Source organism: Grammomys surdaster, unplaced genomic scaffold (assembly GCF_004785775.1).
Source record: "Grammomys surdaster isolate TR1022 unplaced genomic scaffold, NIH_TR_1.0 61, whole genome shotgun sequence".
NCBI lineage: Eukaryota > Metazoa > Chordata > Mammalia > Rodentia > Muridae > Grammomys > Grammomys surdaster.
Genome location: NW_021604563.1, coordinates 12,360,331 through 12,384,515, shown reverse-complemented (window position 1 = coordinate 12,384,515; position 24,185 = coordinate 12,360,331).

Below are 24,185 nucleotides of genomic sequence, written 5' to 3'. Positions count from 1 at the left end.
CTCTCTCTCTCTCTCTCTCTCTCTCTCTCTCTCTCTCTCTCTCTCTCATTAGCTCACAGACATGGGGCAGGGTCTAAATTCATTCTATAAACTCTGAATATGAATCCCTACAGATATAATGCCAGTGATACTGATAGTCCTTTTTCTGTGGTTTAATGGCCTTGATATTTCAGCCTCTGGGGACACTTTGAAGCAGATAATATAAAGCAGATTATACCCTGATGATATAATAAGAATGCAGTCAGCTAACTTCAAGTCAGTCAGCTGAGGGAAAGGAGGTAGCCTGGACTCTGAATGGAATACCTCCCCGCAGCTGAGAACATCTATCACTCTTCTTTATGCTGTCCTTGTTCTTTAAGGACAGCTGTTCCCTAATTTTTAAAGTAAATGTTGTCATGGGAAGACTTTGGTGTCTATGTACAGCCTAAAAATCCCCTTATATGTTGTGATAGTTTGAATAGAAATAGCCTTCATAGACTCATGTGTTTGAATGCTTGGCCCAGAGGGAGTGACATTATTAGGAGGTGTAGCTCTGGGACTTCTGGTCTGGGCCCGAGCATAGAGCAGGTCACAGGCGGCAGCTCCATACACAACCCCAGAAAACCAAGAGAAACAGGGACTCCCAGGAGCTTGAACTCATGCAGCATCCCAGGTAAGGAAAAAGCAGCGCTTACCCCAAACAGGGAGCAATCAGAACCCACTGGGACCCAGGAATTCGCTCCTGGCCCGGAGCGGACTCCATCCAGTCTGGGCCCGAGCACTCGCAGATCCCGGGAGGCAGCTCTGCACCCAATCTCACAGAATCAAGAGGAAGTGGGGCTCACAGGACCTCTATGCCAAGCAGTATCTTAGGCTAGGAGGTGGCAATACTTGCCCCCAAACAGGGAGCAACCGGGAACCACTGAGACCCAGGAATTCACTACAGGCCCAGAGCATGGGTTCATTCAGGTCTGAGCTCGAGCAGATCCCGGGAGTCAGCACTGCACTCAATCTCACAGAACCTAGAGGAAGCAGGGCTCTCAGTAGCTCTAACTAACTCAAGCAGTATCTTAGGCTAAGAGGTGGCAATACTTGCCCCCAATCAGGGAGCAACTGGGACCCACTGGGACCCACTGGGACTCACTGGGACCCAGGAATCCACTCCTGACCCGGAGCCCGGGCCCCTTCCGATTTCCGCCTGAGCACAGAGCACATCTTGAGCCTCAGCTCTAACCTCAGCAGCAAAACCCATCCCAAACAGTTCTGACACAACCTAGATAATAGGAAAGACAGGCCCCAGTCAGAGACAGCACAGATAGCACAAAGGTGATCCAGATGGCGAAAGGCAAGCAAAAGAACACAAGCACCAGCAACCCAAGGTACTTGCCATCATCAGAACCTAGTTCTCACACATTAGAAACTCCTGAACTCCCCATATCACCAAGAAATCAAGAACCAGATCTAAAATCACTTCTAATGATGATGCTAGAGGACTATAAGAAGGAAATAAATAACACTATCAAAAATCTTGAGGAGAACACAGGAAAACAGGATGAAGTACTTAAAGAAACACAAAACAATCCAGGACATAAAAATGGAAGTAGAAACAATAAAGAAATCACAAAGGGAGACTACCCTGGAGATAGAAAACCTAAGAAAGAAATCAGGAGTCATAGACGCAAGCATCACCAACAGAATACAAGAGATAGAAGAGAGAATCTCAGGTGCAGAAGATACCTTAGAAAATATTGACACAACTGTCAAAGAAAACACAAAATGCAAAAAGTTATTAACACAAAATATCCAGGAAATCCAGGACTCAATGAGAAGACCAAACCTAAGGATAATAGGTATAGATGAGAGTGAAGATTCCCAACTTAAAGGGCCAGTAAATATCTTCAACAAAATTATTGAGGAAAACTTCCCTAACCTAAAGAATGAGATGCCTATAATCACACATGAAGCCTACAGAACCCCAAACAGACTAGATCAAAAAAGAAATACCTCCTGTCACATAATAATCAAGACACAAAATGCACAAAACAAAGAAAGAATTTTAAAAGCAGTAAGGGAAAAAGGCCAATTAACATAAAAAGGCAAACCTATCAGAATTACACCTGACTTCTCACCAGATACTATAAAAGGCAGAAGATCCTGGACAAATATCATACAGACCCTAAGAGAACATAAATGCCAGCCCAGTCTACTATACCCAACAAAACTCTCAATTACCATAGACAGATAAACTAAGATATTCCATGACAAAACCGAATTTAAATAGTATCTTCCCACAAATCCAGCTCTACAAAGGATAATAGCAGGAAAGCTCTAATACAAGGAGGGCAATCATACCCTAGAAAGAGCAAGAAAATAATCATTTTCCATCAAACCCAAAAGAAGATAACCACACAAACGATGTCTCCACTATTAGCAAAAATGACAGGAAGCAACAACACCCTCTCCTTAATATCTCTTAACATCAATGGACTCAATTCCCCAATAAAAAGGCATAGGCTAACGGACTGGATACACAAACAGGACCCAGCTTTTTGCTGCTTACAGGAAACCCACCTCAGCAACAAAGACAGACACTACCTTAGAGTAAAAGGTTGGAAAACAATTTTCCAAGCAAATGGCCCTAAGAAACAAGCAGCAGTAGCCATTCTAATATCGAATAAAATCGACTTTCAACTTAAAGCTATCAAAAAGGATGAGGAAGGACATTTCATACTTGTAAAAGGAAAAGTCAACCAACATGAACTCTCAATTCTGAATATATATGCACCAAATACAAGAGCACGGACTCTCATAAAAGAAACCTTACTAAAGCTCAAAACACACATTGCACCTCACACAATAATAGTGGGAGGCTTCAACACCCTACTCTCAGCAATGGATAGATCATGGAAACAGAAACTAAATAGAGATACATTGAAACTAACAGAAGTTATTAACCAAATGGACTTAACAGATATCTATAGAACATTTCACCCTAAAGCAAAACAATATACTTTTTCTCAGCACCTCATGGTACCTTCTCGAAAACAGACCATATAATTGGGCACAAGACAGGCCTCAACATATATAAAAAAAATTGAAATAATTCCCTGCATCCTATCAGATCACCATGGTCTAAGGCTGGTCTTCAAAAATGACAAAGAGAATGGAAAGCACACATTCACATGGAAACTGAACAACACCCTACTCCTTGATAACCAGGTAAGGGAAGAAATAAAGAAAGAAATTAAAAACTTTTTTAGAATTTAATGAAAAGGGTGACACATCATACCAAAATCTATGGGATACAATGAAAGCAGTGCTAAGAGGAAAATTCATAGCTCTAAGTGTCTACAAAAAGAAACTGGAGGGAGCTTGACAGTGTACCTGAAAGACCTAGAAAAAAAGAAGCTAATATACCCAAGAGGAGTAGACAGCCGGAAATAATCATACTCAGGGCTGAAATCAATCAAATAGAAACAAAAAGAACTATCCAAAGAATCAATAAAACCAGGAACTTGTTCTTTGAGAAAATGAACAAGATAGATAAACCTTAGCTAGACTAATCAGAGGGCAGAGAGACAGTATCCAAATTAATAAAATCAGAACTGAAAAGGGTGACATTACAACAGAAACTGAGGAAATTAAAAAAAATCATCAGATCCTACTACAAAAGCCTATACTCAACAAAATTGGAAAATTTGGATGAAATGGACAATTTTCTAGACAAATACCAGATACCAATGTTAAATCAGGACCAGATAAACCATCTAAACAATCCCATAACACCATAAGAAATAGAAGCAGTCATTAAAAGTCTCCCTACAAAGAAAAGCCTGGGACCAGACTGTTTTAGTGCAGAATTCTATCAGACCTTCAAGGAAGACCTAACTCCAATTCTTTTCATACTATTCCACAAAATAGAAACAGAAGGTACACTACTCAACTCATTACATAAAGCCACAATTACACTCATACCTAAACCACACAAAGACCCAACAAAGAAAGAGAACTTCAGGCCAATCTCCCTTATGAACATTGATGCAAAATTATTCAATAAAATTCTAGCGAACCAAATCCAAGAACACATCAAAACAATTATCCATCACGATCAAGTTGGCTTCATCCCAGGAATGCAGGGTTGGTTCAATATTTGGAAATACATCAATGTAATCCATTATATAAACAAACTCAAAGAAAAAAACCACATGATCATATCACTAGATGCTGAGAAAGCATTTGACAAAATTCAACACCCCTTCATGATAAAAGTCTTGGAAATGTCAGGAATTCAAGGTCCATACCTAAACATAGTAACAGCAATATACAGCAAACCAGTAGCCAGCGTTAAACTAAATGGAGAGAAACTTGAAGCAATCCCACTAAAATCAAGACTAGGCAAGGCTGCCCACTCTCCTCCTACTTATGTAATATAGTATTGGAAGTCATAGCCAGAGCAATTAGGCAACACAAGGAGGTCAAAGGGATACAAATTGGAAAGGAAGAAGTCAAAATCTCACTATTTGCAGATGATATGATAGTATACTTAAGTGACCCCAAAACTTCTACCAGAGAACTCCTAAACCTGATAACTTTAGCAAAGTGTCCACATATAAAATTAACTCAAGCAAATCAGTAACCTTCCTCTACTCAAAAGATAAACTGGCGGAGAAAGAAATTATTGAAATGACACCCTTCACAATAGTCACAGATAATATAAAATACCTTGGTATGAACTTAACCAATCAAGTAAAAGACCTGTATGACAAGAACTTCATTCCCCTGTAGAAAGAAATCGAAGCAGATCTCAGAAGATGGAAAGATCTTCCATGCTCATGGATTGGAAGGATTAATATAGTAAAAATGGCTATTTTGCCAAAAGCCATCTACAGATTTAATGGAATCCCCATCAAAATTCCCACTCAATTCTTCACAGACATAGAAAGAGCAATCTTAAAATTCATTTGGAATAACAAAATCCCAGGATTGCAAAAACTACTCTCAGCAATAAAAGAACTTCTGGAGGAATCATCATCCCCGACTTCAAGCTGTACTACAAAGCAATAGTGATAAAAACAGCATGGTATTGGAACAGAGACAGGCAGGAGGATCAGTGGAATAGAATAGAAGACCCAGAAATGAACCCCCATACCTAAGGTCACTTGATCTTTGACAAAGGGGCTAAAACCATAGAGTGGAAAAAAGATAGCATTTTCAACAAATGGTGCTGGTCCAACTGGTGGTCAGCATGTAGAAAAATGCAAATTGATCCATACTTATCTCCTTGTACAAAGCTCATTTCCAAGTGGATTAAGGACCTCCACCTAAAACCAGCCACACTGAAACTAATAGAAGAGAAACTGGGGAAAAGCCTGGAACACATAGGCACAGGGAAAAAGTTCCTGAACAGAACGCCAATGGCCTGTGCTCTAAGACCAAGAATTGACAAATGGGACCTCAAAAAGCTTCCAAGCTTCTGTAAGGCAAAGGACACAGTCAATAGGACAGAGCGGCAAGCAACAGATTGGGAAAAGATATTCACCAACCCTACATCTGATAAAGGGCTAATATCCAAGGTATACAAAGAACTGAAGAAATTAAACTCTAGACAATCAAAGAACCATATTAAAAAATGGAGCACAGAGCTGAACAAAGAATTCTCAACTGAGGAAGCTTGAATGGTTGAGAAGCACCTAAAGAAGTGTTCAGCATCCCTAGTCATCAGGGAAATGCAAATGAAAACAACAATGAGATTCCACCTCACACCAGTCAGAATGGCTAAGATCAAAAATACAGGTGACAGCACATGTTGGCGAGGATGTGGAGAAAGAGGAACACTCCTCCACTGTTGGTGGGATTGTAAACTGGTAAAACCACTATGGAAGGCAGTCTGGCAGTATCTCAGAAAATTGAACATAGTGTTACCTGAGGACCCAGCTATACCACTCCTGGGCATATACCCAAAAGACGTTTCAACATACAACAGGGACATATGCTCCACCATGTTCATAGCAGCCTTACTTATAATAGCCAGAAATTGGAAGGAACCCAGATGCCCTTCAACAGATGTATGGATGCAGAAAATGTGGTACATTTATACAATGGAGTACTACTCAGCTATTAAAAACAATGAGTTCACGAAATTCCTAGGCAAATGGATGGAGCTGGAAAATATCATCTTGAGTGAGGTGACCCGATCTCAAAAGAACATACATAGTATGCACTCACTGATAAGTGGATATTAGCCCCAAAGCTCACAATTTCTAAGAAACTACGTATAGACCACATAAATCTCACATAGAAGAAGGAAGATCAAAGTATGAATGCTTTGGTCCTTTCCAGAAGGAATATCAAAAGTCTCAACCAGAGCTCCCAAAGTCTAAACCACCAGCCAGAGAGCACAAAGGGAGGGACTCATGCACCTGTATAGGGAATTGAGGGTGACCTTGTTAGACTTCAGTGAAAGTGGAGGGCCATGGTCCCCGAAAGATTGGATCCCCTACTGTGTGGGAATTAGAGAGCAGGGATATGGGACTGGGAGGACGTTTGGAGCACACTCTCACAAAAATCCTTATTGGACTTGATTTACTCTAGTACAATAGAATAGGCTACATACAGCTCTTGACTGTGTACAACCCTCAAAGAAGAAGGTTGCCTTCACATAGACAAGAAAAGGAAGGTTAAAGAGAGCATGAAATAGGTAGTGAAGGCCCTATGAAAAATCAGAGAGGGAAAGAAGCAGATGAATGCTGGTACAAGAAGTGGTTTGCAGCCTCTCCAATTTTGTCAACCCTATTTCCTTCCATCTTGGGACCATTATTTGGGTTCTTTTTGCTTTTTTCTGCTGGTCCCTGGCCCTCAAATAGGAGGACTAACTCTGTGATACAACAGATAAATAACTTGGTAGCAAAACCTACTATGAAACATTATAATAAGTTAGCTATGGAGGACTACGAGACTCAAGATGAGGTTGTTACTTTATACAGGGTGTTTCCAAAACCCATCTCCACCCAACCTAAAAGGGGGGACTTCTGCCCCTAGACCAAGCAGAGAGGTGCCACCCAGAACCCCGTCAGACAGGCAGTCTGAATTCTTGCTTAGGCTGCGAGGCTAAGCATTGCAAGGCAATATAAATAAAAGATAAAAATATCTATCTGGGTTCCCTGAGGGACAAGCCTGACTGCATAGGGGTTGATGTCAATAGTATCACCTCTCCAGGAAAAAGACATCGGGACGTGTATGGGCCTCATGCCTCACTGGACAACAACAGGGTGACTGGAGCCATTACAAGGTTCTCTTCAATTACTTGAGGTCAGGACTCTATCCCCTCCTTCGCAAGTTTAGAATTGCCACAGCCCTTCTATACTTAGAGAAGGGAGGAGATGTCTGGAGCAGCCCTGCTTACACACTGTAGGCCTAAAATCAGCCATAGGCCTAAAATCAGCAAAAGGTTTGTAATGCATGTTTGTAATACTAACACCAAGTCTTGAGTCTCAGTGGAAAAACATTGAAACATATGGCTATAAGCTAATGTCAACAGGCAGCTTTTGTGGAAATTTATAAGCCTGAGTAGTCATAGACCTTGTAAATAGGTAGCCTTGGCAGACAATACCAACTTACATAAGGACAAGTGAGTCATAGGCAGAGTCATAGTGAATTGTCCCCTGAACCTTCACCTAGCCAATACCCGGTTCTGAAGATATTTGTATTCCCCATGAACACCCACACTCCAGTGTCATTCCCTTTCCCGCATCCTGCCTTTATGTGTTTATAACCCCTGTGTGAATTAATTACAATTTGAGAAAAAAATAAAATAAAAGAGTTGTAGCTCTGTTGAAGTAGGTATAAAAATGTTGGCAAAGTGTTTAATTGTAGAGGTGGGCTTTGAGTTCTCCTGTGCTCAAGCTATGTCTTATATAGCTCATAGTATCCTGTTGCCTGTGTATTCAGTTGTGGAGCTCTAAGCTCCTTCTCCAGCACCATGTCTGCCTGCATGCTGCAGTGCATGAATCAGTGAGGAAAGTACAAGACAGATCCAGCATACATAAATGGATGTTATATAGAAAAGTATCATAAGGAAATATAAATACAAAGGAAAATGTTTATGAAAGTGATAAGGCAATATAAATAATCAAATTTCACCTTATTATTATATATTATTTAAATATGAATGGTGAATATTATATGTATATATTTATATTTCTCAGTATAGTTTAAATAGTCTTCATTGAAATGGAAACAAGGATGGAAAAATGATGAAACAGGAACAAAAAGGGAAAAAAGAAACAGCCAAAAGAAGGTTCAAAATAACATTAGTTTTCCATCCTCTCAGGATGTCACTTGCATGGGCAATAGTACAGAACCTTGATCTTTTCCGCCTATCTTTTTCTTCTCTGTCTATGTAGCTGGTAAATCCTAATGTGAACAGTAATTGCTCCCTCTGAGTTGTTCCTAGCTATTGTTATTAAAGAACAGGATGAAATTCTTAGGGATTAAAAATCAGTGTTTTCCCCAGTAGCTGATACATTTCTGCAGGTCAGCACTCACTCAATGGTTAAGATTCTAAGTGTTTGCCTCTGATTCTAAGTGTTTGCCTCTAAATCTACAAATTCTGATAGCTTATTTCAATGCAGCTTTTCATCCCTAGATTTTCTAATCATCTGTATACAATGAGACACACAGTATGTTTGTATAACTAAACTATAAATCATATTGTTGCTGACTACAGTGTGAATTGTACTTCCCTCCCATTTCTGTTCCTTTTTTAACCATTGCACCCTTCCTCTATATAGTCTACTAGAGCTTGCTTCTCTAAGTCAATATGTTAACCAATTAAAATATACTCAGATAATATATGCTATCTGTCATCAATGATTAAAGTAAATATTTGTCATTAACTTGTATTTATGTTGGGTTCTAGGAAGGGCAAAGCCTTCTGGAAAAAGTTCTATCAAGATATAGGTAATTATTCATGAGCACACAGTTTTAGTACCATTTAAATGTTTATAGTACCAATTTTAAATCACACCAAAATTTGTTACTTTTGATTTTAAATTTAGTACTTCATATTTTTTTATATTTTTGGAAGTTTTTATATGTATGTATTTTATCATGTATACCCCCTTCCTCCAATGGATACCAGATTCCAACTCCCTCTCAAATTCTTGTATTAAATACACCCTATTATTATTTCACTATTATTGTTGCACATGCAGACACATAAGTATATGCAACCTACTAAGTTCCTTTGTTGTTGCTCATAGTTACATGTATTTAGGCCCATTTAGGAACAGCTGACTGACAGTGAGTGAGACTTGTCAATGAGATATACATATTCACTAATGTTTATTTTAGCACAATTCTTACTTATTAGGATATGGAAACAACCTAAATTTGCATCAAATTATTAATCAAAACATAAAGTATCATGCATATACAGAATTTAATATTATCTATAATTTAAAAAATGAAGTTTTAAGGGCATCTAACTTCAACTTACGGCTTAAGGATCTAAGTGGATGCCAAGATCAAAAGATGCCAAAAACCAAAGATTGTGGATGGCTCCAAGGAAATATCTTCCAGGCACATGACTGAAACATATACAAACTTATAAAGTGTTATATAAACACAAGTCCTGCACAAATTCAAAACAGGTAAAATCCCAAGACAGAGAATGTAATATTCTGGGTATATTATCCACACTCCAGGGCATACCCCATGCAAAGGAGTATGTGACTAACACTAAACAGATTCCAGAGGTTTTAATGTACTATTTTGTTACTTTCTGCTGATTTTTATCTTCTTAGGTTTTGTCTTATATACTTGTTTTTTTTTCTTTTATGTTAAAGAAAAAATATAAAGTTCAGTGGCTGTGGAGGTGGCAGGAACGGGGTAGAGGAAAAACATGTTCAAATACATTTTAGAAAAATTTTCAAGAACAATTTTAAACATTATGTTTTTTAATCTATAACAATACAGGTACTTGTACTTAAGCAAGAAAACCAAGCACAAAAAATAGTGTATCAATTATAATATTTTAAATCTAAAAATGTTTGAACTTGTACCTAAAAATCAAATGAGTCTTTCCAGAACAAAATATAAGTCGTCAAATGGAATAAGTAAACAATACTGAGAATTTAAACGAACAAAATATAGGCATTATACAAAATTAGGCTTCTATTGCAATCAGTTATAACACACAAGGTTTAAATTAGATCTACAGCTAGAAAAGCATAAATCATAAAATAATTTGAAGTTTAGCTTAAATTTCATTATTAGAGGTAAAATGGAAAAGATAAACGTTGGATTATTCATAATGTATAATATGTTCATATGGATCAACTTTTTATAACCCTTGGTTGTTTTGAAAAATAATATCATGTCATACAGGGTGGTTGTGTAACTTTATTTATAGCTATTGATTACTTTGAACTCCATATCCTACCGACTACGCTCAAATGTTAGAATTTTGGGTACAAGAACCATGTCTAGTGGATTGAAGTATTTATATAAATTATATGCATAGAAAACACAAATAATCATTTTATGAAGTCAATTAAAATTAACTGAGATTAAAAACAATGTCATAATAAATATATTTTCATAAATGTATGATTATCATCATTTATTTACCGTGAACTTACTCCTTTTTTATCTTAATAATACATAGTATGTCTTGCAGTGCTGAACAGATGGTAATGAAAAGTTTTCATTTTTATTTGATCAGGTTTTCTTTTCCTCTTTTCTTTTTAAAATTATGTAGATTTATTTATCTCTTAAAACATTTAACAGATTTATACCTAGATTTTATAGAAATATATGGTGAGTTGATGAAATAAGTGAGTCATTGTTTGGCTGTTTTTATTTTATTTTATTTTTTGTATTTCATAGCAGGGTGAACTGGATCTCCTCCACTATTGGTTAAAGTTCTGGAACTTGCTTGCCATACATCTGTCAAAATTTATATAATATAACTGTATTTCTCTATTTAATTTTACTCATGATTTTTCTAGGAAACCACCTACTTTTTACTTATTTTTATTGATAAACAGTTTCTATGATTCCTGATGAGGAACTGTCTTATAGTCTTAGTGAGGATTACATATAGGTGATGAATCACTTTTCTTTGAATTTTAAAATCTCTTATTTTTGCAGTATGTAGATTATAATGTTTCTAGTATATGGTATGATTTGTTGGTGATATTCTGTGAATTAATATATTTCTATGTCAAACATTAAAAATTTGGGATATATGCATTTAATTTTGTATAGAAAATGTTAGTATTTTTCAAATAATCTGTCTTTTTTTTCTTTCTGATAATCTCCAACTGTTTAGTGTTGTTCCACAAGTTACTTTGTCTTAGCTTTGAATTTATTTTCTTTCTTGCTTCTCCATTTTCATAACTTGAATTTTGCAAAATTTGTTACACCTCGTGTTTTCCTGCTAAAATCGACTTTTGAACCCCATTAACACATGTCCACCTTCAGATATACATTTACATCTAATAGTTTGTTTTACTTCTTTATTACTAGTCTTAGCTTTTTCCTCTTTTCTTGTATTCTTTGATAATTTATTAAGGTGTTAAAGATGTCTGCTTGTTGCTTACTTAAGTCAGATATCTGAATTTTCTAAGACATATTTTATTGATGTATTTCATTCTTTTCAGTTCATTGAAGCCAACTTCCCTTTTGCTTTTCTTCCATTAAAAATTGTTGCTATTGTTTCTGCTGAACCCAAGCAATATTATTTTATAATGCAAAGACTAGAAATCAGATTTCTCATTTTCTCAAGATTTGCTTTTTATTGTTGTGTTTCTGTGCATGTGGTCAATCCAGCGTTAAGGCTTATGGATATCTATGCTATTTTCTGAATCCCATCATGCAGAATGAAGTTAAGGTTTTTCCCATACATATGGTCAAATAACCACCTAAAGTTTATATCCATGTAATTTTTTTTAAAAAAGGAGAGAATGTCTTTTATTGCCATACTTACAAAATTGTGATAAAAAGCAGTCATTAACTATCCAAACACAGAACACTAATAATTTAGTTACAATAATTCTGTGATCCACCATAGCTCTGGAAATCTCTGTTGCATATAAAGATTGTTTTCCACAAATGACATCATAATAAGTTGCTGATATAAGTAATATCACATTAATATGAAAACATTCACATATCTTCCAGCATTCCAATAAAATCACTTCAGTAAGCTTTTGTGACTGTACTTGTCTCTATAGTGGAAAGATTTGTTTTTAATACTTTGCTCAGAAATTCTTAGTATGGTAAAAGAAAAATAGGTGTGGACACAGGAGATAAGCCCTGAAGGCCACCAGAATGAATAGAAATATTCAAGGGGTACCTTCTAGAATGTACCAGAGACATGGGAGGTAAGACACACTAAGGACTCAAAGGGAGGGACCTTAAACTAGATGCCCAACAGTGGGGAGAGGGAACTTGTAGAGTCCATTTCCAGTAGAAAGACAGGGCAAAAAGGGGAAGTATGGGGTTGCCATCCATAGTAAAAAACTCAGACTTAGATTTGCTAGTGTCTAAGAGAACTGCATGGACAAAAATGGAGAAGAGACAGGGAAAGGAGTCCAGTGATGTGTCCAACATGGGATCAAGCTCAAGGAGAGACTCTAAGACTTGACACTATTATTGATGCTATAATGAGCTTATAGACAGGAGCCTAGCATTTCTATCCGTGGAGAGGCCCAACAAGGAGCTGATTGAGGCAGACATAGATACTTACACCAACCAATGAACAGAAGTTGGGGACCTCTGTGGTTGAATTACAGACAAACTGGAGAAGATGAGGAGGAAGATGACTCCATATGAAGACTAGCAGTCTCAACTAACCCAGACCTGTGATATTTCTCAGAAACTGAGCCACCAACCAGGCAGCATACAAGGGCTGGTCCAAGGTCACGAACACATATATCGTAGAGGACTTCCTGGTCTGACCTCAGTGGGAAAAAGTGTGTCTAACCCTTGAAAGACTCAAGATTCCAGGGAGTGGGGACTGAGAGAGGTTAACATCTGGAGTGTGTGAAAATAAAAGTAATAAAAATATTTATAGTATTATAAAATCTATAGATTTATTTGAATACACATAAAATATCTTAATTAAATGTTTCCCCCAAAGCAATGCTTAAAATATTTGTAAAATTCTAAAATGGAAAAAAAAAACTTTCATTGTTGAACAATGTAAAAATATTTAAAACGTAGAATTGGATTTCAGTTACTCATTATTATTTCTTAAGAAAGTTAGAGTTTGATGGCAAGACCCTAATACTCACAATACCACTGGTTTGAGTGATGGTACACAGAGAAATCTTCATCCCTATTAGATAGCTTTCAAAGTGCTGGGGTATATTATGTATACCATTCTGAGATAAAAATAATCAGCAGCATTACAGAGCCATAAACACTGTGAAATATAATAACAACTGGCCTGCCAACAAATATTGCTAAAAGAGTAACATGAACGTTACAGGAATACAAAACCATTTTCTAATTTGACTTAAAGCCCACTATGAAGACAGAATTAATTTCTGGTACAGTTAATTAGGACCAAAACCCATGTTTGACTTTATCATGTGTGCTTGGGAAGAATACAATACTATTATTTAACAAAATGAACAAAGTAATAAACTACCTCTTAACTGTCTATAATTATTCCCTTAGATTAGTACACCTTTTAATCCTGATTAGTGGAGTACTGAGCTCTGTATGATAGATACTCAGTACTCAGGAATAATTACAGAAGAGATAAATGAAAAGGTAATAAAGGCCATGGGAAGAGTTCATCTTCAATGAAACATTGGTTGTTGTAGACTATAATGTCACTGAACACATGAACTCACAGTGGCTGTTACTGTTTACACACGATTTTCACTATTTCAATCCAGTCAACATCCCAACATGGATAGGGAAGAAGCTCAAAATGTTCCACTACTAGCTGAGGAGCTATGGTAATTGATGGTAAATGGGGATGGTAAACTCAATTTTCTTCAGGAATGGGATGCCTTGGAGAATATTCATGGTTCAGTAAATGGTCCTCTTCCCATACACACTAAGTGGACTGCAGAGATTTTTTTTTTAAAAGAACACTTGAACTTAGAGAGAGATGGTAAAGAAAATGAAAAGAAATTGGAGATAAGGGAAAATAGGTAGATTTGATCTAACCTCATTATATGGATGCATGGAATTGGCAAATAATATTTGAAAATAAGTTATTCATACCATATGAAAATGCATATTTTAAATATTATTTTATCCATGGAGTTGAAGATGACACAAAAATAATATTCCAAAAATTTATATGAGTGTGTTTAATACATATATATCCATTCTATATGAGTATTCATTATGAATAATTAACATTTACTCAGAACATTCAAAACATTCCCTCAGAACATATCTCTAAAATACACAAATGTCTAAATGTCTGCTTCATTATGTACGGTTTTTATTATGGGAACAGAATATAAAATTAATATCAAATATTTTAGTGAATTGAAATAAAATTGGAAATCACCAATAAACACTACATAACTGGTCAGTATTGTAGTTATACTTTCAGTTGAATTTATTAAATAAAATATAATCAAGAAGTAAACTAAAAAAAGATAAAAAGATTATTTCCATCAACATTTTCTAAATTTATGACTTATTCAATTGAATTTACTCAGGTCCAACTATAGCAACAATTACAATGACTTATTTTGTGATGCTCTGTTGTGTTATATTTTGTTTAAGAATGATCTATAGCCTAGACTAGCTTTAAACATTACATGTGTTGAGGATTATCTTAATCTTTTGATTCTCCTATGTCTACTCCTCAGTGCTGGAATTGCAAGTGTGCACCAGTATATATATAAGCAAGATTTAAATGAAACATCTTAACTCTTTTAATTACATGTTTTCCTCACAGGAATTCTAGATGATAAATTACATATAGGAAAGTGGATGTCCTAGTCAAGGTTTGTACTGCTGTGTAGAGATAACATAACCACAGCATCTCTTATAAAGGAAAGCATTTAATTGGGTCTGCATTAGTTCATAGGTTTTGTTTTTATTATCATTTGAGAAAGCATGGCAACATGCATGCAGACATGGATTAGCAGATATCTTGAAGAGAGTGCCACACTAGGCTTGGTGTGAGCATGGGAGACCTCAAAATACACTCCCAGTGACACATTTTCTCCCACAAGGCTACGCTTACTTCAACAAAGCCACATATACTAATAAGACCACACCCTATTACCATATTTTTAATCATTTAAAATTGACTGTTATATAGAGTATGAGAAGGGTGAGTCATACTTGTAATTAAAAAGTTTTATAGTTGGTTATTACCTTTCCCCTTTTATACTGTGCAGAGTATTTTCCATTATCATGAACACAACTCATTAATGGTAAAGGCTCTAAATAGACACTATCTTGAATTTTTCTTGCTTAATGAGCCTGTAGATTTCGTCTTGTCATAAGACCCTACCATTACTTTGTAGAGAGCTAGTAGTGGGCTTGGAAATAAGCTGAATTGTGAGGATTCACAATTCAACACTTTTTTCCAACAGCTATATTTGATGTAACTCATTCTCAGTATAGGAAGCATTATTTGAGGAGCAGAGATGTCCATTTGGGGCTCTGTCTTCCCTGATATTTTGTGATTTCATTTAAATTGACTTTATGCCTGTACATATTTTAGGGAGCTGATGCTGTGTAAGGTTTTAATATGACCTTTCAAAGGGACATTAGGTTTAGTTTTTCATCTCTTTATTTCTTTCCTTGCCCTCTCTTCCATCCAATTCTCCATTTACTCTTCCCCTATCAGTCTCCCTAATCATTCATCAATAAATATCCATTCTTCTTTCTCTTCATAGGGAAATCCATCTCTAGTGTTGTCACTTAATTTATATCTATTCTCTGTTGTTATAAAAATTGTAGCTTACTTTTCAAAAAATTGGCAGTAATTCTCCACATTTAATTAAGTATGTAACATGTGTCTGTCTTTTCTGGTCTGGGTCATTTCACTAAGTTAAAAAACTTGTTTCCTTTATCTGTGAATTTCAATGATTTCATTTTTTTAAATGCTACAAAATATTATGCTGTGTATATGTAGTGTCTTTTCTTTATCCATTCGTCCCTTACTGGTCATCTAGAACATCTCTAACTTCTAGCATTTATGAGTAGAACAGACTTGACCAAGTGTACTCATGGTAGGATGAAACGTCTTTTGTATATATGCCCAAAAGTAGTATAGCTGGATAATGAATCAGGCCTATTTTGAGTTAGATTTCCAGATTCCTGATGAAACATCATACGGACTAATGTCCTCCTTATTCCACAGCATAAGCTCTCTTTAATTGACCTATGCTATTCTGATTGGGATGAGATAAAATCTCAGAATAATTATTTGCACTTCGCTAATTACTTATTGTTGAATTGTTAATTAATTACTTGTTGAAGATTTCTTTAATTTTTTTCTCAGTCATATGAATTTCCTGTTTTGATGATTCTCTTAAGATCTATACCTCGTTTTATTATTTTTCTTGATACTAAATTTTGAGCTTATACATTTTAAATATAAGCTCACTGTCAGTTAATTTTTTTTTTCATTAAAAATTATTTCCCATTCTGAACCCTGCCAATTTGTTAGAATAATGATATTCTTTGCCATACATAAGCTTTTCAGTTTCATGAGGACTCACTACCATTCTTAGTATCTGTGCTAACAATATTGTATTAAATACCCACACCAGCTGAGACATCCACACAGCCCAGCTGACTCAGAACCTATCACTCTCCCCTGCCTGCCAAGCTCTACCTCCCTTCAGTTGGACTTTCCCATTTCCCCACTGGGGCCAGATGAGTGGCCCAAACCAGTCCAAACACTAGAGCCTGGGAGCATCCCAGGATGTCCACAGTAAACAGCATCAAAGAAGGTCTGATATGATATAGGGTTTTTTTTTTTCATTTTTCTTGTATATGTTAACACTTGCTTTATAATTGAGTATGTGGTCAATATTTGAGACTGTTCTTTTTGTTTGGATGAAACGTTGTATAGATATACCTATTAGGTACATTTGATTCATAACATCTGATAACTCCATTATTTTTCTGTTTAATTTTTATCTGAATTATCTGTCCATTGGTGAGAATAGTGTATTAAAGTCTCCCACTAATAATGTGTGAGGTCTGATGTGTGACTTAAGCTTTTATATTTCTTTTACAAATTTGGGTGACTCTGTGTTTGGGGATTAGATGTTAAAATTGAAATGTTATCTTGATGAATTTTTTTCTTTGATGAGTCTGAAATGTTCTTCTGCATTTTTTTCTTTTTTTAAATTTGGTTTGATGCCTATATTCTTAGATGCTGAAATTTCTATACTATCATGTTTCTAGAGTCCATTTGCATGGAAAATCTTTTCCAACTCTTTAATCTAAGGTAATATCTACTTTTACTGTTTAGATGTGCTTCTGGTATGGAGTAGAAAGATTGAGCATGTTTCCGTGTCCATTTTGTCTGTTTTTATTGGGGAATTCAATTCAATCCATTGATATTAAGAGATATTAAATACCAATGATTATTAATTCCTAGTATTTTGTTATTGATGGTGATGGTAGCAGTGTGTGTGTTTGTGTATGTGTGTGTGTTTGATTTTTCTTCTTTGAGTTTTCCTGGTATGACATTATTTGTTGCCTATTTTTAGGGTGTGTAATCAATCTCCTAGGGTTGGAGATTAGATTTCCTTCTAGTATGTACTGTATAGATAAATTTATGGCCAGGAATTAATAAATTTGACTTTGATATGAAATAGTTATTTTGAACTCTTTGTCCTATGTTTCATCAGTATTATATTTCTTGAGGCCTAATGTATTTGGTTTGGTGGGCTCTAGTGAAAATATATTGTTCTGGCTGTTCTTAATATGTGTTGATGCTAGCAACCTTGCATCTTTACTTTGGATAATTGTTATTCAAAGTCCTAATGTCTGGGATTGTTGTTATCAAATGGGTGTTCCACTCCTAGTTTCTGCTGTCGTTTCTGGATCTTTAGAGTGTGGTTCCAGGTATTGTCTAATAGGGAATACTTTTAAGATTGTTCCAGGAACAGCCCCTAAGGACCCAGGTTTTACATGTTTTTACATATTGGAATATGAATGTTAGGAATGTGGATAGGTCAGAAGGGGATAACTCAGAGGATCTGTAGCAGTGACAAAAGCAGAGAATGTGATTAATATTTGTATAGAGCCTAGGAAATAGGTGATGGGAGCACAGAGTAAAGAGAGGTCTCAACAAGTAGTTTTCACCAAAGCTTGAGATACGTTTGTGGAATTAGAACTAGAGGACAGGAGAGATATTGAAATTCGCTTATCTGAGTCTCTGAATGATGTTTTAAATCTTTTTTTTTTCTTTTTACTGAATTCATTATCTGAATCCTACATTTCCTCCACTATTGAGTTGTATCTCACAGCAAGTCATCTATAATTTGAGTATAATATGTTGTATTCTCAATCTAGAAGACCACTTTGAGAAAAATAACTCAGAATAACATTATGTTAAATAAGGCATATGAAGAATTAAAACATGTAATACTGGTTGTTTTTGTCAAATTGGCACAAACCTAGAAGTACGTGAAATAATTAAGTCTTAACTGAAAAAAATCTTCCATAAGATTAATATTCATATAAGTCTGTAGAGATATTGACTTGATTAATGATATGAGAGGCATCAACTTACTGTGGGCAGTGGCATAACTGTTTATGTGGTCCTGGATTATTTAAGAAAGCAGGGTGAGCAAGGAATGAGGAGTAATCCAGTAAGGAGCACACTTCCATAATCAATTCATTACTTTCTGCCTCTATGTTATTGCTTTGACTTTCTCCATGACTCCTTGGAAAACATACTATTAAATCTAAATCATTTCATCCACAAGTTGTATTTGTTCATGATGTAATATTGATTATGTTTATCTATGCATTATTTACACATACATTTTTGTATGTTTTAAAATAGCATGATTAACCACAGAGAAGAATTCAAAAATATAATATATAATGTACTAGAAAAATATGCAATGTTAAAAGGAAAATAGTGGTGGGACCTCAAAAGTGTCCTGCTTTCCTGTAGAGGCTTGTAGGGGTTAGAGAACAAGAATATACAGCTTAGAAATGTATAAATCCAATCGTCTAACAGTCTGGTCTGCTGGAGCACCGTGGACAGAGATAAGTTGCAAATGATTCCCTGACCTCCATTAGTGAGCACTGGACTCATGCTTGAGTCCTGAGGAGACTTACAGGAATTCAATATTCCCAATTGGAAACTTACCCCACCAATCTCCTAACAGTATTGTCCAATGGAGCTCAACAGGTAGAGTGAGGTACACCTGAGGCACAACCATCCGAATGAGGTCCTTTATTGTTTGGCTTCCAACCTCCCCTGCCTTCTCAAGAAATCGTGCCATCATCAGGATGATGTAGCCAACAAAGAGGATAAACAGATGCATAATGGACACCTTAAGAAAGACATCAAAAAGATCCAGGAAAATATAGTACCAACAAAACTCAACTATACTTCTGCAACAGGTCCTGGATAGCTTGAGGAAACAGAGCATAAGAAGATGGTCTTAAATCTAATCTTATGATGATGACAGGGGAATTTACAGGAAAAATGAATAAATGCCTTCAAGAAATACAAGAAAATACAATCAAACAGGTGAAAGATGTAAATAAACCTGTCCAAGAGCTGGATGTTTTGTACATAGTCCATTCAACTATTTTAACTAATTCAATTTCTTCTAACATGTCCTCAAGACCTGAAATTCTTTATTCAAGAGTGGATGACAGGAAGGTCTTGAGAAGGAATCCAAAATCCTCCATATGAGCTTTTCGTTTCCTTCTTGAGTTTTTATTTTCAGTTTAATTTCAATTTGGTTTTTCTTTACTTTTAAAAATAAATTTTCATTTTATAGCTGGAATTATTGTAATTATTTCACTCAAATATTTTTGTGTCTTTATGGTCTTTTTTTATTGGATATTTTATTTATTTACATTTCATATATCATTCCCTTTCCCCATATCCCCTCCTTAGAACCCCCTATCCCATTCCCCTTCCTACTTTTCATTTTTATACCATTTTAATTACATGCATATATTAAGGTCAGTTCTAGGTCGAGGGTCTAGCAATACAGTAAATGCAAATAGTCAAGGAACAAGCAAGGGAATAAACATAAATAGTCATAGAACAAGCAAGGCATTAAACCCAATTATGTGAACACTCACATGATCACTGTTTCTAAGGGCTTATCGGGATGACCAAAATATCTGAGCCTACTACCCAGTCCTAGCCAAAAGTCATATTTGTCTGAAGCCTACTTCCTTGTTTCAGTCTAAAATTTACATTCATGTCTGAAATTACTTCTTTGTTCTAGCATGTTTAGAATCCTACCTGAAATTACTTCTTTGTTCTAGCCTAATGTCATATTCCTGCCAAACAGCCCATTTTCTTGTCCTTGGCCCATGTCAAATTTTTGCCAAGCAGCTCCAAAGGCTTTTTGTCTCTCCCTCTTTGTTATTTCATTAACAAGACTGAGCGAGCATGTCTTAGGTTATTCTGACAAGTACACCTTCCTTACCCATCATAGAATATGCATTATCCAAAGAAATAAACTTCTGTTTTAGATTGGTAAGGCTCTGTGCAGATCTTACCAGTTCTTGGCTTGCCAGCCTGTTAATTTAATAACTCTGGGGGTCCATTTTCAGGTTCAAGTCATGTACTTTGGTTGCCAACATGATGATGTTTTAAAAGACAAGCTTTAACATGACAGGCAGGAATAAAAATATTCCCAGGACAAAACGGTCTAGCATGACCAAGCCATATATGCCATACTTGAAGCTTGATCAAAATAGAAATACTGACCTCAGGCCATGGGTAATTTTATCAGCACTATATACTGCATCAACGCTCAGCAAAGCAGCATTCTGAAAATTCATAAGCTCAGTATGTATCATTAAAACATCCAGAGAGGTGTTAGAATTATGCCAAATACACTGCACATGTCATTAAACTTTCTAATTATAATGACTATCACTGTACATTTTAGAACTAACATGAATCCAATGGTATTTGCCATGACACTTGAGATGGCTCCTTTCCCTTAAATTCTGAACCTCTTTCCATTAAATTGAATAGGATAAAGAATATCAATCCGTTCTTCCAAATGACTATCTAACTCCTCTTGTATATTCAACATATTAGTAACATTTTATGCTAAATGGTTAACAAAAGTAGCTGGCTTAACTTCTTGTGTCAATGCAGTTGCAGAAAGTAGTGGTGCTAGCAATTAATATAATTAAAGCTCTTATAGCAGCAATAATCAAGCCCACTACCCTCTTGCTTCTGCTTAAAACCTGACTCATTTCTTCTAGTACTTGCAAGCTATTTTTAGAATACTAAGTTTCTGTGATACACAAGAGCACTAAAACAAAGCCCATTGACAGACCTCTGTAACTGACATGCCAGATTTCAAAACACAAACACAATTAGAAGGTGTACAATCAATGCAACTTACATTAAATACTATAAAAGAAATAAAAGTACCTTTAACTTGACAATTGAAAGAAATTTATCATGTGTGCTAACACCTGTTTGCAATCCAGATCCTGCCCCAACTGTATCTCTTCATAACATAACATCATAGAAAACTGCAGCTAACTTCCAAATATGACTCTGAAAATGTTCAGAACCAGATTTCCAAATGAAGACTGCTATTTCCAATATTGGATTGGTTTCTAGATCAGTCCATGATTGAGTCTGAATAACTGGTCACATTTAACAGCAATATAAAAGTCATTATAACTTATCTTTTTGATTCTCAGTTCCACAACATCTAAAAACTTGAGACAAGGCAGCTTGTCCCATTAAAGGTATAGGTAAGCAAAGGTGGGTGGAGAACACATGTTCAATACACCTTCCCAGTCACCACTGTCAGGGCACTCAGCAAGCTCACAGGTCAAAATCATATTTTGTTATAAATAAGGCTCCTATGAACATAGTGGAGCATGTGAGCATGTGTCCTTATTCTATGTTGGAGCATTTTTGGGTATATGCCCAGGAGTAGTATAGCTGGATCCTCAGGTAATGCTATGTCCAATTTTCTGAGGAAGCACCTGACTGATTTCCAGAGTGCAAACCCACCAACAATGGAGGAGTGTTCTTCGTTCTCCACATCCTCGCCAGCATCTGCTGTCGTTTGAGATTTTAATCTTAGTCATTCTCACTGGTGTGAGGTGGAATCTCAAGTTTGTTTTGATTTGCATTTCTCTGATGACTAGAGATGTTGAACATTTCTTTAGGTGCTTCACAGCCATTCAGTATTCCTCAGTTGAAAATTCTTTGTTGAGTTCTGCACCCCAATTTTTAATAGGCATACTTGCTTGTCTGGAGTCTAATTTATTGAGTTCTTTGTAAATTTTGGATATTATTCCTCTATGAGATATAGGATTGGTAAAGATCTTTTCCCAATCTGTTGGTGGCCATTTTGTCCTATTGACAGTGTCCTTTGCTTTACAGAAGGATTGCAATTTTACGAGGTTCCATTTGTCTATTCTTGATCTTAGAACATAAGTCATTGGTGTCCTGTTCAGGAAAATTTCCCTTGTCCATCTGTTTGAGGCTCTTCCCCTCTTTCTCTTCTATAAGTCTCAGTGTGTCCTATTTTACATGGAAGTCCTTGATCCACTTGGACTTGAGTTTTTTACAAAGAGATAAGAATGAATCAATTTGCATTTTCCTACATGCTGACTTCCATGTTCAACCAGCACAACCTGTTGAAAATGATGTCTTTTTTCCACTGAACGGTTTTAGCTACTTTGTCAAAGATCAAGTGACTATAGGTATGTGGGTTCATTTGTGGGTCTTCAATTCTATTCCATTGATCTTCTTACCTATCTCTGTACCAATGCCATTAAGTTTTTATCACTATTACTCTGTAGTACAGCTGAAGGTCAGGGATGATGATTCCCCCATACGTTCTTTTATTGTTGAGAACAGTTTTCTCTATCCTGGGCTTTTTGTTATTCCAAATGAATATGAGAGTTGGTCTTTCTATCTCTGTGAAGAATTGATTTGTAATTTTGATGGGTATTGTATTTAATCTGTAGTTTGCTCTTAGAAAGATGGCCATTTTACTGTATTTATCTTGCCAATCCATGAGCATGGGAGAGCTATCCATCTTCTGAGATATACTTTGATTTCTTCTTCAGAGACTTGAAGTTCTTGTCATACAGATCTGTCCCTTGCTTGGTTAGATTCACACCAAGGTATTTTATATTATTTGTGACTATTGTGAAGGGTGTCATTTCCATATTTTTTTCTCAGCCTGCTTATCCTGTAAGTATAAGCAGAGGAAGGTGAGTTAAGTTAATGTCTGGCCACTTTGTTCAATTCTGATAGGTCTGCCTTGATAAGTAACTTGACCCTTATCCTTTACTGCTTTTAATATTTTTTATTTATTTGTTTTGTGCATTTGGTGTTTTGATTATTATGTGATGGGGGAATTTATTTTCTGATCTAATCTATTTGCAGTTTTGTACCCTTCTTATATGTTCATAGGGATCTCTTTCTTTAGGTTAGGGAAGTTTTCCTCTATCATTTTGTTGAAGATATTTAGTGGCCTTTTAAATTGGGAATCTTTGTTTTCTTCTATACCAATTACCCTTAGGTTTGAGCTTCTCATTGTGTCCTGAATTACCTGGATATTTTGAGTTAAGCCTTTTTTTCATTTTGTATTTTCTTTGACAGTTGTGTCAATATTTTCTATGGTTTCTTCTGCACCTGAGATTTTCTCTTCTATCTCTTGTGTTTTGTTAATGATCCTTGCATCCATGACTCCTGATCTCTTTCCTAGCTTTTCTATCTCCTGGATAGTCTCATTTTGTGATTTCTTTATTGTTTCTACTTCCATTTTTATGTTCTCTATTGTTTTGTTCAATTCCTTTACCTCTTTGATTGTGTTGTCTTGTAATTCTTTACGGGAATTTTATGTTTTCTTTATAAGGGCTTCTATCTGTTTACGTGTGTTCTCCTGTATTTCTCTGAGGGAATTATACATGTTCTTCTTAAAGTCTTCTATCATCATCATTAGAAGTGATTTTAAATCTGAATCTTGCTTTTCTGGAACCATGGGATATGCAGGACTTGC